This window comes from Rhinolophus sinicus, chromosome 3 (genome assembly GCF_057876585.1).
Source record: "Rhinolophus sinicus isolate RSI-liver-muscle chromosome 3, RSI-T2T, whole genome shotgun sequence".
In the NCBI taxonomy this organism is placed as follows: Eukaryota; Metazoa; Chordata; class Mammalia; order Chiroptera; family Rhinolophidae; genus Rhinolophus; species Rhinolophus sinicus.
The window spans coordinates 155,650,902-155,666,298 of record NC_142503.1 but is presented as its reverse complement, the minus strand read 5'-3'; positions in this window follow the sequence as shown (position 1 = coordinate 155,666,298).

Below are 15,397 nucleotides of genomic sequence, written 5' to 3'. Positions count from 1 at the left end.
ACACTCATCCCATTGTTCTTGCCACTTTCTAAAGCAGTTCTGGAAGTTCTCTTTTCGTGAGTGTCTTTAGTTGTGTTGTCATGGCTGCCTCTGTCCTGAATCATTTTGACTCTGGAAAGAGCCAGAAATCACATGGTGCCAGATACAGTGAATAAGGTGGATGAGGACACAGTAATGTTTTCATTTGATAGATATTGCTGTACCAGAAGTAATGTGTGACATGGAGCATTGTCATGATGGAGGATAAAACTGTTTGCCCATTTCTCAGGCCATTTTCTATGAGTATGAATAACATCAAAGTCATGTTAATTGTGTTTCTTGACCTCGATGGAACTGTGCTAGCTGAGTTTGTACCCAGGAAAGGTGAACTCAGAATGTTATAAGGGCTTATTGGAGTTTAAGAAACAATGTACATAGAAAATGGCCTCAGAAATGGGCAAACGGTTTCATCCTCCATCATGACAAAGCTCCATGTCACATATCACTTCTGGTACAGCAATTTCTGTCGAATAAAAACATTACGGTGTGTCCTCATCCACCTTATTCACTGGATCTGGCACCATGTGATTTCTGGCTCTTCCCTGAAGTCAAAATAATTCAGGACATTGAGGCAGCCATGACAACGCAACTAAAGACACGAAAGAGGACTTCCAGAACTGCCTTAGAAAGTGGCAAGAACGATGGGATAAGTGTGTTTAAAGTGAAGGGGAGTATTTTGAGGAGGATTAATGACAATGTGTCTTTTACTGTAATAAATTTTTTTTAATTTAAGCATTCACCGCATTGTTTGATCACACCTTGTAATTCTTATACCACATAACTGGTTATAAAAATCCTGTTAAGACTAAGACTGAAAGGACAACAACTTGAAGCTGAACGGCACCCTCCACACCTAAGATTGAAAGGACAACAACTTGACTTGGAAAAAGGTCCTGGAAGTACACACTGTTCCCCAGTAAAGTCCTGTTCCACTTCCCCAATAAAAATCTTAAAAAAAAAAAAAAATCCTGTTAAGCCATCTTGACTTTTGCTAAGGGTCTGCACTGTGGGAATGTCTCAGCACAGCTTTATCCCCGTCTTCTCCCTCTCTGGAGATGATTAAAAATTCTGCTATCAGAAACCACAGACGTTGTGGCATTGGAGCACTAGCTTTGTGGAAATGTCACTATTGATTCCTGATCTTCTGCTTTAAAAGTTCCATGTTTCCCCGAAAATAAGACCTAGCCAGACAATCAGCTCTGCTTCTTTTGGAGCAAAAATTAATATAAGACCTGGTATTATATTTTATATTTTATATTACATTATATATTTATTACATTAAAGACCCGGTTTTATATTATAGTAAAATAAGACTGGGTCTTAAATTAATTTTTGCTCCAAAAGATGCATTAGAGCTGATTGTCCGGTTAGGTCTTATTTTTGGGGAAACAGGGTTCTCATTGACTCCTCTCTTTCCCCCAGATCTTAAAAATCTGTCACCTACCATGGATAAATAGACCCAGAAGTAATGAGATGTTGCTGATCTTTAGTTACCACGGTAAGCACTTCTTTTTACATTACAAACCCATCCAACAAGGTCCTTAGCGCCAACACCAAGTTTCTTACTTTACAACTGTCTGCAATCCAGGGCCAGGGCAAGAGCTAGTGTACCTGGTGTGCGCACTGTTCCATATTTTCCCACCCAGTGCACACGTGCATACACATGCTTTTTGATCAGCTGCCCTCTAAGATATGAATGAAGGCATTATCTGAGGGTGCACTGGGGTTCATAGCCCAAGGTCAAATTCACACTAATCCTCAAGTTCTGACCATTTCTCATCACTGGAGCCCTGATGGTCTGGGATACCCAGGAAGCGATATATAGGACTTGAAGAGCAGGGCTGTCTTTACATCCCCTGCTCATGAAACCCTGATACTTGAGACTCTCATTACCAGTTTCAGGTAGCCGGAGTCTATTGAAATCAGAAATCCCTAGTGGATGCTTTCTCCAAGTCATGTACTTACTCACTGGTGTGCTCACCAACAAATATTCAGTGAGCACCTTTCAAGTATCAGGCATTATCTTAGGGGCTGAGGATACAAAGATGGATCAGCCACTGTCTTCCTGGAGTTCGTACTTACGGACCTCTGTTTTCAGCAGTGAGTGATGCAGGTTCAGTCTCATCTAGTGCCTGAACTTGTCCTGGCCAGGTAAACATGGAAGCTAGACAGCCAGGACCAAAGACAAAACCATACCCGAGGGACTGTCTAGTGAGGAGACCACTGAGGTGCAACCTGAAACAGGTCGCTGCTGCAGGTGCCCCCATCCTGCTGGCCCTGCTGCACTTGGAAGTTAGATGTAATGCCGCGATCTTCACTGCTGCCAGAACGATCTCAATCCCTACTGCTTTGTGTGACTCACTCCAGCTTCAAAGTCCTAGGTGGGGTCTCTAATGGGCTGATCCCAGGTAACATCTCCATGTCCTGGCTGCCAGGGAGAAGGGACAAAGAGCCTGGCCTCCTGTATGGGGAGGCCGACTCTCCCAGCAAGACTCAAGTGGTGGGAATTCCCCACATGCAGTAAGAGGGTTCCAATGACTAATGTGCACTACATTAATAATATATTTAAATGAATGTTACGGGGACAGAGTCCTGGAGAGCAGTTTCCAGGCTGTCGGGTTCGCGTGGGGAGCTGCTGGCTCCGGTAGTGAATGACCATCAACTGTGATTGGTTGGCCATCAGCTGTAACCGGTTAGCCAATTGGCTACTGATATAACTGCGGGGCTGCGTTGGTTGGTTGGTTGGCAGGCAGAGAAGTGAATGGCGGACTGCAGATCGTGTGGCTACTACTGAGTGTGTCTCGCTTGGCCGCCAGAGAGAATAGAGTGGTATGACTCCCCTATCTATGGCTCCATGGGGGTTCCTTTTTGTCCTCACCATATCCTGCGTTCTTATGTGGGGAGTGGGACCAGAGGCCCCGCAGGCCGCCCTGCATGACAATGTGTACTTTATGAATCATGATAGCATCTACGTACAAGTGAAAACTAGAGGTATACAAGATGTATTATCTACTCCCATCTAGTCAGCAAACTTTTTCAGAAAAGGGCCAGATAGTAAATATTTTAGGCTTTGCATCTCTGTTGCAACCATTCAACTCTGTTCTTACAGTGTCAAGGCAGCCATGACAATATATAAATGAATGAGAGTGCTTGTGTTCCAACAAAACTTTATTTATGGACACAAGTTTGAATTTCATATAATTTTCACATGTCATGAAATATTCTTTTTTTTTTAACCATGTAAAATATAAAAATTCCATTCTTATAGCTTGTGGGTTGTACAAAAGCAAGCACTGCTTAATTTGGCCTGTAGGCCATTTGCCAGCCCCTCTTCTATAGGAAAGATTCTTAACCCTTTTGGAAGGTCTCAGACCTCTTTGAGACTCTGACAAAAGAGATGGAATGGATCCTTTCCCTAGAGGAAAAAGGCACTCACATAAAGCTTTGCATGTGACTCCAGAACTTTCATGGATTTGCTAAGGAGTCAGTGGGTCTGAGGTGAAGAACTGGTGTACAAAGAATGCTAGCCAAGCACGTGGGCTTCCCATTCCTTCCATGACTCCTCAGAGCCTGGGGCTCACAGCTTTGGTCGGGAGCCACTACTTTCCTAGACCATAACCAATAACGAAGAAGCTTTCTCAGCTCCACTGTGAAGCAACTGCTTTGTTACCTAAACTGCAGATGTCTCCAGCAGGATACAATCAACTGTAATCGGGGAGGACTGTTTATTAGGAAGGAAAAGAATTGCTGTAAGAGTCGCATTGCATTTATAGCCCAGATGGTATCCCGCATGTGTTCATTCAATGGCAAAAAACAAGCCATCGAACTGCGAGGGTGGAAACTCATCACTGATGCACCATTACGGTAAACACTATTTTTTTTCTTTTTCCTCTATATGATTTTATTTTTTTCTTTTTATTTATTTATTTGTATTATTAGTTTCAGATGTACAAAACAATGTACTAGTTAGATGTTTCACCCCTCACAAAGTGATAACCCCTCCCCCAATCTATTGCCCCTCTGACATTGTATACATCTATTATAAAATTCCATTGACTCTATTCCCTATGCTGTACTCCATATCCTGTGACTATATATATTAAATTATAGTTGACATAGAATGCAAACACTATTTTTAAAGCTGCTGGTGGGTGCTGAGTATTTGTTATGTTATTCCTTACATCTTGGTGGATATAGTATGAAATATTTTACAAATAAGAATTTTTAAAAAAATCCACTGGATCTAGCCTGGGCCAGTGTTTGTCCCTGACTCAGGTTAGACTGCCTATAAGGCAGAGGTGAACTCAGTCTCTTTGTGAACTTATTTGGGTCAGATGTGCTGGGGGAAGGGGGGAAGCAGTTGTGTGGGCTGTGAGGTTCTCTCTGAGCGCCGTCAGTGTCACACAGACCTTTGACTCTCACGAAGGAGGTGGTTCAGAGCACAGATGCTGGTGCCAGTCTGCCACTTGTTCTAATCCTGTAGTAGCTGTGTGACCTTGGACAAGTCACCTAATGTCTACCTGAGTTCCCTGCTTTGTAAAATGAGAATGATAAAACTACCTATTTCGTAGGACTGTTACGAGGATTCAGAGGGAATGCTAGTAAATGCTGAGTACAATTCCTGGAACATAGTAAATGCTTTATTACTGTTTGTTAAGTAAAAATAGAGAAGAGGGCCCCTTGGTGCTAAGTTACTACTTCATGGAGGTGACAGTTTTCCTCCCCCAGCTGGGTGCGATTACCCGGGGAGCACTAGATGGCAGCAAAGCATGATTCCTTAGTGCTAGCTTCCTGGTTTCCAGGCTCATCCACAAACTGCTTAGCGTCAGCTGTCCTGGGTGTTCCAGCACCTGCCGAGGGACCCCCCCCCACCTGCTCAGGGCACACTCACCCCCACTGGGGAGCCTGGTCAGAGGCTCACTAAGTGGTGCCAGATCACACTGGGTGCATTGCAGTCTGCACCTTTGTTCTGATTGGGGTGATTATTACAAAAACTTTCTTAGATATGAATTACTTTGCCAAAGGTTATGAGTAATTTGGAGACTTTTGATACGTATTGCTGAATTGCTCTCTGAAGAAATTGTGCCAATTGCTATACCACTAAGAATGCTGGGTTTTGTCCCTGTTCCATACTACTATTGGGTATTATCATTTAAAAAAAAACTTTACCCAACATGGGGGGTTAAAAATGCTCTCTTTTTTCATTTGTGTTTGTTTGCTAAAATTAAATATTGAAAAACATTTCTATTGGGGTGTGGGGACAGAGTCCCAGAGAGCAGTTTCCAGGCTCTCGGCCTCACTTGGGAAGGTGCTGGCACGGTTATTAGATGGTCATCAGCTGTAATCAGATGGCCGTCCGCTGTGGCTGGGTGGCCATCAACTGTTACCGGTTAGCCATTAGCCACTAATATAACTGCCGTGGCTACACCAGGGGGTGATTGGTTGGCAGAGGAGTGGACGGCAGGCTGCGGATCGTGTGGCTCCTGCTTCCTGTGTCTCCAACCCAGGCGCCAGAGAGAATATAGTGGTATGAACCCCCCATCCATGGCTCCGTGGGTGTTCCTTTTTGGCCTCACCTTGTCCTGCGTTCTTGTGCGGGGAGCAGGACCAGAGACCCTGCATGACATGGGGTTTTTGAAAAATCTTATAAGTTTTATCCTTTGCTCATTTTTCTGTTGAGATGTTCACTATTTAGAAAACTATTTATAAAATATGGATATTAGCATTTTCTGTCATATAAATAAATATATATATTTAAATATATATAACTACATATATAAATATATATATATATATATATATATATATATATATATATATATATATATATATATATAAAACTATATATAAAATCTCCCAGTTTTTTTGGGTTGCATAGACCTGTTAACAATTATTTATTCTGTTTTTGAATGAGTAATAAATACCTTCAGGTGGTTCAAACACCAAAAAGCATAGAACGGTTTACGATGAAAAGATTCCTTTCCAACCCTATTCACTCAGTTCTCACGCTTCACCAATAGGTTTCATGGTTAATAGTTTCTTACTGCTCCAGAGAGTTTTTATGCCTGTAAAATCCCATACAAATATACATATGCTTTTGGCACAAATTTTAGCACATATCTTGCCAGACCTGCCTTGCTTTATTTTTTGTTTCTACTTAACAATGTATTCTTGAGATATTTCCATATCAATCTGCAAAGAGCTTCCTCATTACTTTTTATAGTGTTGGAGTGTTTTGTTGTATTTATCATATTTGTTAACAAGCCTCCGATTGATGGACGTTTAGGTTTTTACCATTATTTTGCTATTACAAGCAATGTTATAATGAGCAACCTTATATATAGCTCATGTTATACATGGACAAGTGTATCTCTAGGGTAAATCCCTCAAAATGGGATTGTAGAGTAAAGGACCTATGCATTTATGATTAAATAGATGCTGTCCAATTGCCCTTTATAGAGATTGTGCCACTTTACCCTCCTGTTATCAATGTATGAAAGCACCCATTTCACCGCAGCCAAATAGGGAATTATCAAACTTTTAGATTTTCGTCAAACTGATAGGTAAAGAATTATACCTCAGTGGAGTTTTAGTTAGTATTTCTCTCATTATGAGCAAGGTTGAACATCTCTTTTATGTGTTAGAGACATTTGTATTTCCTTTTCTGTGAGCTATCTGTTTATATCATTTGTCCATTTTTTCCTGTTAGTCTTTTTCTTCATGATTTTCAGGAGGTCTTTACAGAGTAGGGAGGGAGTAGCCCTTCGTGATGTGTGTTGCAAGTATCCTTTTTTCCAGTTTGTCATTTGTTTTTGACTGTATTGCCGTGAAGATTTTCTTTATTTTTAGGTGATGTAATTTAACTGTCTTAAATTTTGTGTATCCTGCATCTTTTGGTCATAATTAGAAAGGTCTCCTCTCCAAGGTTATAAAATGTTTTCTATGTTTCCCTTTAACTTTTGTGATTCAACATTTTAACATTTCAATATTTGCACCATTCAGAAATGATGCTGATATACAGTGAGGAATGGAGCCAACTCCGTTTTCACCCAGATCGTTAATTATTGTTTTGATACCACTTGTTGAATAATCCATCTTGTCCATGACCATTATTTTCAAATCCTTTATGAACCACATGATCACAGAATTATTTTTTATAATGAAAAGTGTACAATTTAATGTCCAACATTGGTAAAATGTTAAATAATTTATACTGTATTCATTTAATGGGATCTTAATGTTTTCTTTTCTTTTTTAAAGATTTTTATTGGGGAAGGGGAACAGGACTTTATTGGGGAACAGTGTGTACTTCCAGGACTTTTTTCCAAGTCAAGTTGTTGTCCTTTCAATCTTAGTTGTGGCAGGTGCGGTTCAGCTTCAAGTTGTCCTTTCAATCTTAGTTGTGGAGGGCGCAGCTCAGCTCCAGGTCTAGTTGCCGTTGCTAGTTGCAGACGCAGTCCACCAATCCTTGCGGGAGTTGAACCGGCGACCTTGTGGTTGAGAGCCCACTGGCCCATGTGGGAATCGAACCGGCAGCCTTCGGAGTTAGGAGCACGGAGCTCCAACCGCCTGAGCCACCGGGCCGGCCCCCTTAATTTTTTCAAAGACTCTAATTACATGGGAGAATTCTCAAGATAAAATTAAAAGAGAACAGAAAAACACAAAACAATATATGCCAGGTGATTCCAATGAAAAACAAGAGTACATTTACATATAAAATGGTAGAAGAAAATTATAAAAAATTAAGTATAATTATCTCTGCCTTAAAAGTAGTTTATTTGCAATGAATACGTGGTATAAGTGCATGGTGGAAAGTTTGCCAACTTAATTGTCTGGCCTTCGGTCTGTTTCCTTTTAGTAATTTCTAACCTCAAATAAGTGTTATTTGGGTTAGGGAGCCTGACCTTTAATCCTGGCTCTGTCCCCAGACAAGTGTGAACTAAGTCACTTCCCCTCTTTGGGCCTCCTTCTTCCTTCTATAAAATGAAGGTGTTAGATAATCTCGAAGGTTCCTTCCAGTTTTAAATTTCTACCTACTAGAAGCCACAGTGGCTTCTGGCTTTCTGGGGCTTTCAAGGATTCATTAGCATTATTAGCAACCACAGGAGTGATTAATATTGAGCTTGATCCACAGTTGCTAATCCATTGATTCATTCAGATTAAAGATGCTTATGACCCTTTACTAAAGCTTACTAGTTGTTCTTTTTCTTTTTTCTTTTTTTAAAGGAATGTTACACTTCTCAGGTTTTGTTGTTATTGTGGTGGTGGTGGTGAAGCTAATTAAGCTAAACTTGGTCATATCAGCTGACTTTCCTTGTTGCTGGATTCCTGAGTCTGTCATACCCGTGTTTTGGCTACATTAAGGTGAGGTCTGTTCAGATGAGTCAGAATACAGTAGCTCCCCTTATCTGTGGGGAATATGTTCCAAGACCCCCAGTGGATGCCTGAAACCACAGATGGTACCAAACCCTATGTATACTATGTTTTTTCCTATACATCCATACCTATGATAAAGTTTAATTTATAAATTAGGCACAGTAAGAGACTAACAACAATTAAAAATAAAATAGAACAATTATAATACTATACTGTAGTAACAGTTATGTGACTGGTCTCTCTCTCTCTCAAAATGTCTTATTGTACTGTACTCACCCCTCTTGTGATGATATGAGATGATAAAATGCCTGTGATGAGCCGAAGTGAGATCAATGACGTAGGCATCGTGATGCAGGCTTAGGCTACTACTGACCTTTTGAAGAACCGTCTGCTTTGGGTGATCGTGGATCATTGAGCCATGTCAATGGTTGGATGTCAGGAGCAGATGATGTCACTGGTTGGGGAAATTTAATATTTTCAGACCACAGTTGACTGCAGGTAACAAACTGTGAAAAGTGAAACTGTGGATAAGGGGGACTACTGTATACATAAAATGAATACATGTGCAAAGATCAAGATGGCCTTGCAGGGTGAATCTTACCAAGTTGCAGAGCCTTGATGGACCTTCATTTCTCCAACTAAAACACATGGCCATCATCAGGAACTATGGGGTTGATTTTGTGTTCATCTAATCCTGCTACCTCATTTTATAGGTAAGAAAATGGGGTCAGGTGACGCTACATGACCTGTCCAAACTCACACAGCGTGGAAGAATCAGGATCAAGACTGTGGGGTTAGGATGTACAGAAAGAGGCCTGGTTTCCAGTTGAGTGTTTGCCAATAATCAGCAGTATGATTTGGGCAAGTCATTTCTCCCCACTGATTGAAGTGAATTAAAAGATAGAAAAAATGTAAAATTTTCTAGGTTCCTTAATTATTTTGTAGACTAAAATAGGGGCTAGGTAAGTTGACAGAGAAGTTACTGACGAAAAAAAACGCAACATAATAGAATATAAAAATCAAGATATAATTCTACTCATTTTGTCATTTTCATCAGTATTGAAGGCTATTTACATCTTTATATGTCTCCACATTAATGATATTAAATGTTCTTCACAATATTTTTTTTCTTTTAGCAAAATTTAGCAAAAGAATACAATGTTCTTCAATAAGTGCTATTGTTGAGTAGAAATGAGGATGAGGAAAACTGAGGTCGAAGGACCTCAGCACTCATTAATAAGTCTAAAAGCTAATGAGCATTAATGGGCACTACACATGATATTTGTGAATTCTCTTCTGGAACGAAGAGGCCTCCCTGGATACAAGCTGACTATCCTCAGACCAACCTCTGTTGTACATATTGTTTTATTAATTAACCTGTTTTTTTAATCACAGAAGTAATATAGAAACAGCAAAACCGAAAAAAGTTCAAAAAATAGAAAATGAACACTAGAAGTTTCTTTTTCTACCCACCTCAGTGTGACTCCCCAAAGGCAACCACTTTCAACAATTTTTACTTTTAGTTTTTCTACTAATTAGCATAATAAATGTTATGTTTTACTTTCCCTAACTTTTGATTTTGAAAAGTTTCAAACTTATAGCGAAGTTGCAAGAATGCACCTAGACTTCTCAGCTGTCACAGCTTGCCATATTTAGTTTTCTCTCACTCTACAATATACATATTCTTGTTTGCTGAACTATTTGAGGAATACTTGTAGATACAATGCCATTGCTCCCAAAACACCTCAATGTTCATGTCCCAAGAATAAGGACATTCTCCATAACCAAAATTCTCCCACTTAACAAAATGTGGCATTTATAGGATAATGTATTCCGTAATTCAAATGTTCACAGTTGTCCAATAATGTCCCTTTTAACCTTTTTTTCAGTCTAGGATCCAATCACTCATCACATATTGCACAGATTTGTTATGTCTCTTCCGTGTCCTTTAATTTAGAATAGCAAAGTTTTTCTTTCATGACATATTTTTAAAGAGTACAGATCAGTTGTTTTGCAGAATGCCTTTCAATTTGGATTTGTCTGATTGTTTCCTCATGATTAGAATCAGCTTCTATATTTTTGGCAGGAGTACTACAGAGAGGATGTTGCATCTTTCTCAACGCAACACATCAGCAGGCAGAGGATGTCAGTTTGCCCCATTATTATTGATGCTAAATTTGGACATTTTATTTAGGGGGTACCTGCCAGAATCCTCCATTGTAAAAGTACTGTATGGTGGCCCATCTAGGTGGGTCCCTGGTGAAAGAGCTCTTAATACTCATTTTAAACAAACGCTGGGCTTCCTAGATCTATTCTCTCTCTCTGCTTCTGAACATTTCTCTGTATTTCCCATTTTTTTGTTCTGGCCTGGCAGACTTCTATTTTTTTCCAGTTTACAAACTGTGTAAGTGGGTTGGGTGTGTTGTTAGTGTAGCTTTCCTGTTGGGGACAGGGTGGGGAGTGTGCAGGCTGGGGACAAACTGATAAAAAAGTAGAGTGTTACTCTGAATGTGGTGCACCATGGTGTATTTCACTTCTAGATGGAGCCAGCTTCCTTTTTCCACCCTCTGCCCCTCATGGAGGACCAGAGTTACCTCTGCTCTGCTTCTCCCACGGTGCCCCCTGTCCCCCAGGAGGCCTCCCTAGGGAGATTGTTCTCTTCTTCACGGAGGTATTCTTACTTAGGCTTTATGCCAAATCCAAAGCGGTGGCCACTGTTAGGTGGAGGAGTAGGGGGAGGAGTCTACTTGCTCTGCTGTGCCTGGGGTCCCTTAGCCTGGAGAGCAGGTCTGGAGCTGAAGGAACAGCTCCCAGTCCTGTTTAGGGCAGAAGTCACTGTAGACGGCTAGACTTGGCCTTTTGTGTCTTTTTTTCCTGGATGTAGCTGCTCAGAACTGGGTCAGGATCTGGGCTTAGCTGAGATGGAGTCAGCATGCAGACCAGGGAGGGCAGAGCAGGGGCCCCGAGTGGAAAAGCCAACTACGTAGAAGTCAGGGATCAACCAGGGGTGTGGGAGGATCCGCCTGCAGAGCGACCAGGTCTGACCATGAAGTTTCTCTTCAGAGGAAGGTGGGGAGGGAATGCTGTCCTACCCAGGCTTCCCTCGTGGATCCACCAAAGGCCTCTGATAGGTCCAACCACATTATCAACAAAGTATGGAGAAGGTGACAGGAGTCACTCAGAGGGTCCATTAACAAACACAGGAAAGTGGAACCATAACTTCAGCTCCTCAGGCATGACTGTGACATCTAGGAAGTGTTATCTCCTTAGAGTGTTCTCTCCCTGCCTCTGCCTCGCCACTCAGGGACCATCCCCCCAACCCCCAAGGGCTCCCTGGGGGCTCGGCCCAGCCTCTGACCTGGCTCCAGAACATGGGATTCTGGGCATTTGTTCCCAGGGTCTTTCCTCTGTTTGGCTTTGAGCTCCTGAAGGGCAGGCCTGGTCCTCATTTCTCTCAGAGCCTGGCTCACAATGGGCACCAGGAAATGTTTGAAAAGTGAGTGAGGTTGGAATTGAGCTGAGTCTTAGATAAATGAAGGGCAAAGGAAGAAAGTGTTTCAGAGACAGTGGTAAGAACAACATGGTGGGGAGATATGGCACCAGTGAGAGACTGTCTTGAGAGAGGGAAACATCTGTTTTGGGAGAGAAACTGACATATGTGCCAGTGCTTTCTCAAATATTTTGTCTGGTGTTCACCTCAGTCCTGAGAGAGAAGTGTAATTATTCCCATTTTACAGATGAGGCAACTAAGGCTCAGAGAGGGGAAAGTGAATTTCCCAGATAGTGGCTGAAAACAGGAATATAAATAGTCCAATCTGATTCCTGAGCCTAGAGAAGGAGGTGGTTTGAATTTATAACCCTAAATGTGGGCATAATTTGGGGACTCTAGCCAAGCACCCAGTGCTTGTGTCACCAACCTCTGCTCCAGACAGAAGGTGACAACATCACACACTGTGACCCCCATGCTGGCTCAAGTGTTGAAGCAGTAAATGGCAGGTGGTTTTATACTAGGCTTTTGTACACACAGCTGCTCCCACCTATTGTGTGTTCCCTCCCTCCCCACCTCCGACTCTCCCTGGTCCTCTATCATGTTTGAATCAAGCCTCTTCTTCCCCACAAGCCCCTCATGATGCCTGCTGGAGTAGACCTGACCCTTCTGGGCATTGAGCCTATACTTCCCCCTGCCTGCACCTGGCCCCAAGAGGTGCCCTTGACTGTTTGTGGAGTGAATGAGTGTGCACGCATGCCCAGGAATCCCCACCCTCCAGGGCTTCCAGGGAAAGGCAAGCCTTCCCAGGCCCCAGCCCCTTTCAATTTTTTTTCTTCCTCCCCTCTCCACCCTACCCGTGTGGTAGGGTCAAGGCCTTACTGAGTTCAGCAAGGCTAGAGGTTGAAGCAGCCTACATCCTGAGGGAGGAAGCAGGAAGGACTGCCAGGCCTGTTCCATCCCCCCACCCCTGCCTGGCTGGGTGTGGGAGAGCAGAGGGCACAGGGCAGGGTGGGCAGGGCAGGGAAGGGCTGAGACGCCAGACCACCAGGCCACCTTGGGAGGAGGAGGCTTCTTGCCTGCCTTCCACCCAGGCGGTGAGCCAGCTGGGGAGGTACCTCCTGGCCTGCCTTGATAACCTAAGAAAGAAGTCAGCACTGGACCCATTCATTGTCAAGAAGCCTGCGTTCCAGGTTTCATTTGACACTTGCTTAGAACCTGCTCTAGGTCAGGATGAGGATGGGTGGGGTACAAAGATGGGTGAGATCCATTTACTCCTCTAGAGGCGCTCACCCCAGACATTTAAGGAATAATAAATATAGCTAATATTCACTGAGCACTTTATCATGAGCCAGACATTAATCTAAGTCCTTCACACATATCCATAACTAATGAGTGTTCACAACAGCCTATGAGATAAATGCTATTCTTGTCTCCATTTGACTAGTGGAGATAATGAGGCACAGAGAGGTCAAGAAGCTTGCCCTAGATCACACAGTAAGTTGTGTGCTGGGATCCACGCTCAAGCATCTGACATCCCTGCATGTAGCCCTCACACATGCATCCTCTAGGCCAACTCCAGTGCCAGCTGTCCTGGCTGACACATGCAGCTACTTCATCTAGGCCCTGCCTCCTCATCAGCAGGTGGTTAAGCTCTGTAAATTTGCCAGGTACCAAAGTGTGCTTTAGGATATCACCACTTGCATTGAACTTGACTGCCTGCCATGGTTACGTCTTCCCCTGTGGGCTTGTCTTTTCATCCTGTGCAAGCTTCAAGCTCCCGTGACACACCTATCTCACAGTCCCTTGGACTGTCTTGTACAAAGCAGGTGCTCGGATGTGTCTGCAGTTTGGTGGGTTGATGGAGGATGCCTTCATTTCCCCAGAGCTCTGTGAAATGAACAAAGTGGTTCTCAATCTGTATGTTGAAATCACCTTGGGAGTTTCAACCATTACTGATGCCCAGACCCCACTCCCAGGGGTTCTGATGTAATTGGTTTGGGGTGCAGTCTGAGCATGGGGAATTTTAAACCCTCCCAGGAAATATCTGATGGGCAGCCAGGGCTGAGAACCCCACCACTTTAGAATACTTGGAAGTTTCAATTGAGGCCGGCAGAACTCGGGCTTTGGAGATGGGTAGGCAAGATTCACATCACAGCTCAGACACTTACAGGTTGGGTGAGCGTGGGCAAGTCAACTGCCCGAAGTCTCAGTTACCTCAATTACCTGTAAAAGGGGATAACAACATCTACCTTGAAGTAAAGCCGCTGGCACTAGGATGGCATCTGCTAAATGAAATGTAGTATGTGACAGCTATTAAGATTAATTATACATCTCTTCATCTAACACGACATTACCAAGTGCCAGGCACGTGGGTACTCTTGGGAAACAATAGGAAACAAAACAGGTATGGTCTCTTACTTTGTGGCATTTACATCCTAGTAATTCAATTTAAAAGTGTTGTTAGGTTTGGGATATCAGGCACTGTATGTGTACAAAGATCAACAAGACATTTGTCCTTGCCCTTGAGGAAAAGAGAAGTGAACACTAATCATAACTGAAATAGAGGAAAGGGGACACCGATTAGGTACAAACCAAGAGTGATAGGTGTCAGGAACAAAGCCATCTAAAGGGCAGATCAGGGAAGTTTCCATGGAAGATATGATACCTCGAAGGCCCTTGAAGAACGGATAGGATTTTGTGGGATGGGATAAGGGTGGTGGTGGTCGAATGGCTTAAAAAAAAGCAAGTATGCAGGAACAGTCAATAATCCAACCTAGCAAAAGAGCAGGACGTGCGTGCACAAAAGAGCAAATGATGTGTGCGCAGAGTGGGGAAACCGGAGCCTTAACTGCCAGGGTGAGGCATTGGGACTCGATTTGGTCAACTGTGGGAACCATGCAGGAAGTGGAGCAGTTGCATAATTCTTAGCTCTTAATACCTGGACCTTCTCCTGTCTTCATTCTGGAGTCTGCAGCCTTGTTTCCACCACATTTCTGCCCACTATTGCCGTGGTCCCACATTCAATGCTCAGTGTCCTGTCACTGTTCGCAGGTGAGGGTCTGAAAAACTCACTCGACCTTGAGCATAAAATGCATTTCCAGATGGTACCTCTCTAGGTACCTGCATTTGGCAGGTACAGTGGAAAGAGCACCAAATTGAGAATCTGGAGGAGGCCTGGTTCTAGTCTTTGCTCTGCCTCTCATCAGCTGTATGACCTTGGGCAAGTTGTTTCTCTTCTTTGATCCACAGTTTCCTCGTTTAAAAAATAATCGGGCTGGATGGGATGATTGATGATGCCTCTTCCAAGTGCAATGTTCTCTGACTCATTTGCCAAGTACCACATCCAAAAAGGGCTGTTTTGCCTCATGCAAGGGGATACTGTTGCTGCGACTCGGGTAGTAAGCTTCAGGCTCAGAGGGACTGGATGGAGAGGCTACATGTAGGTGCTCCAGCAGTGTTGGCTGAGCTCAGGCTTGGATTCGTCATGGCTCA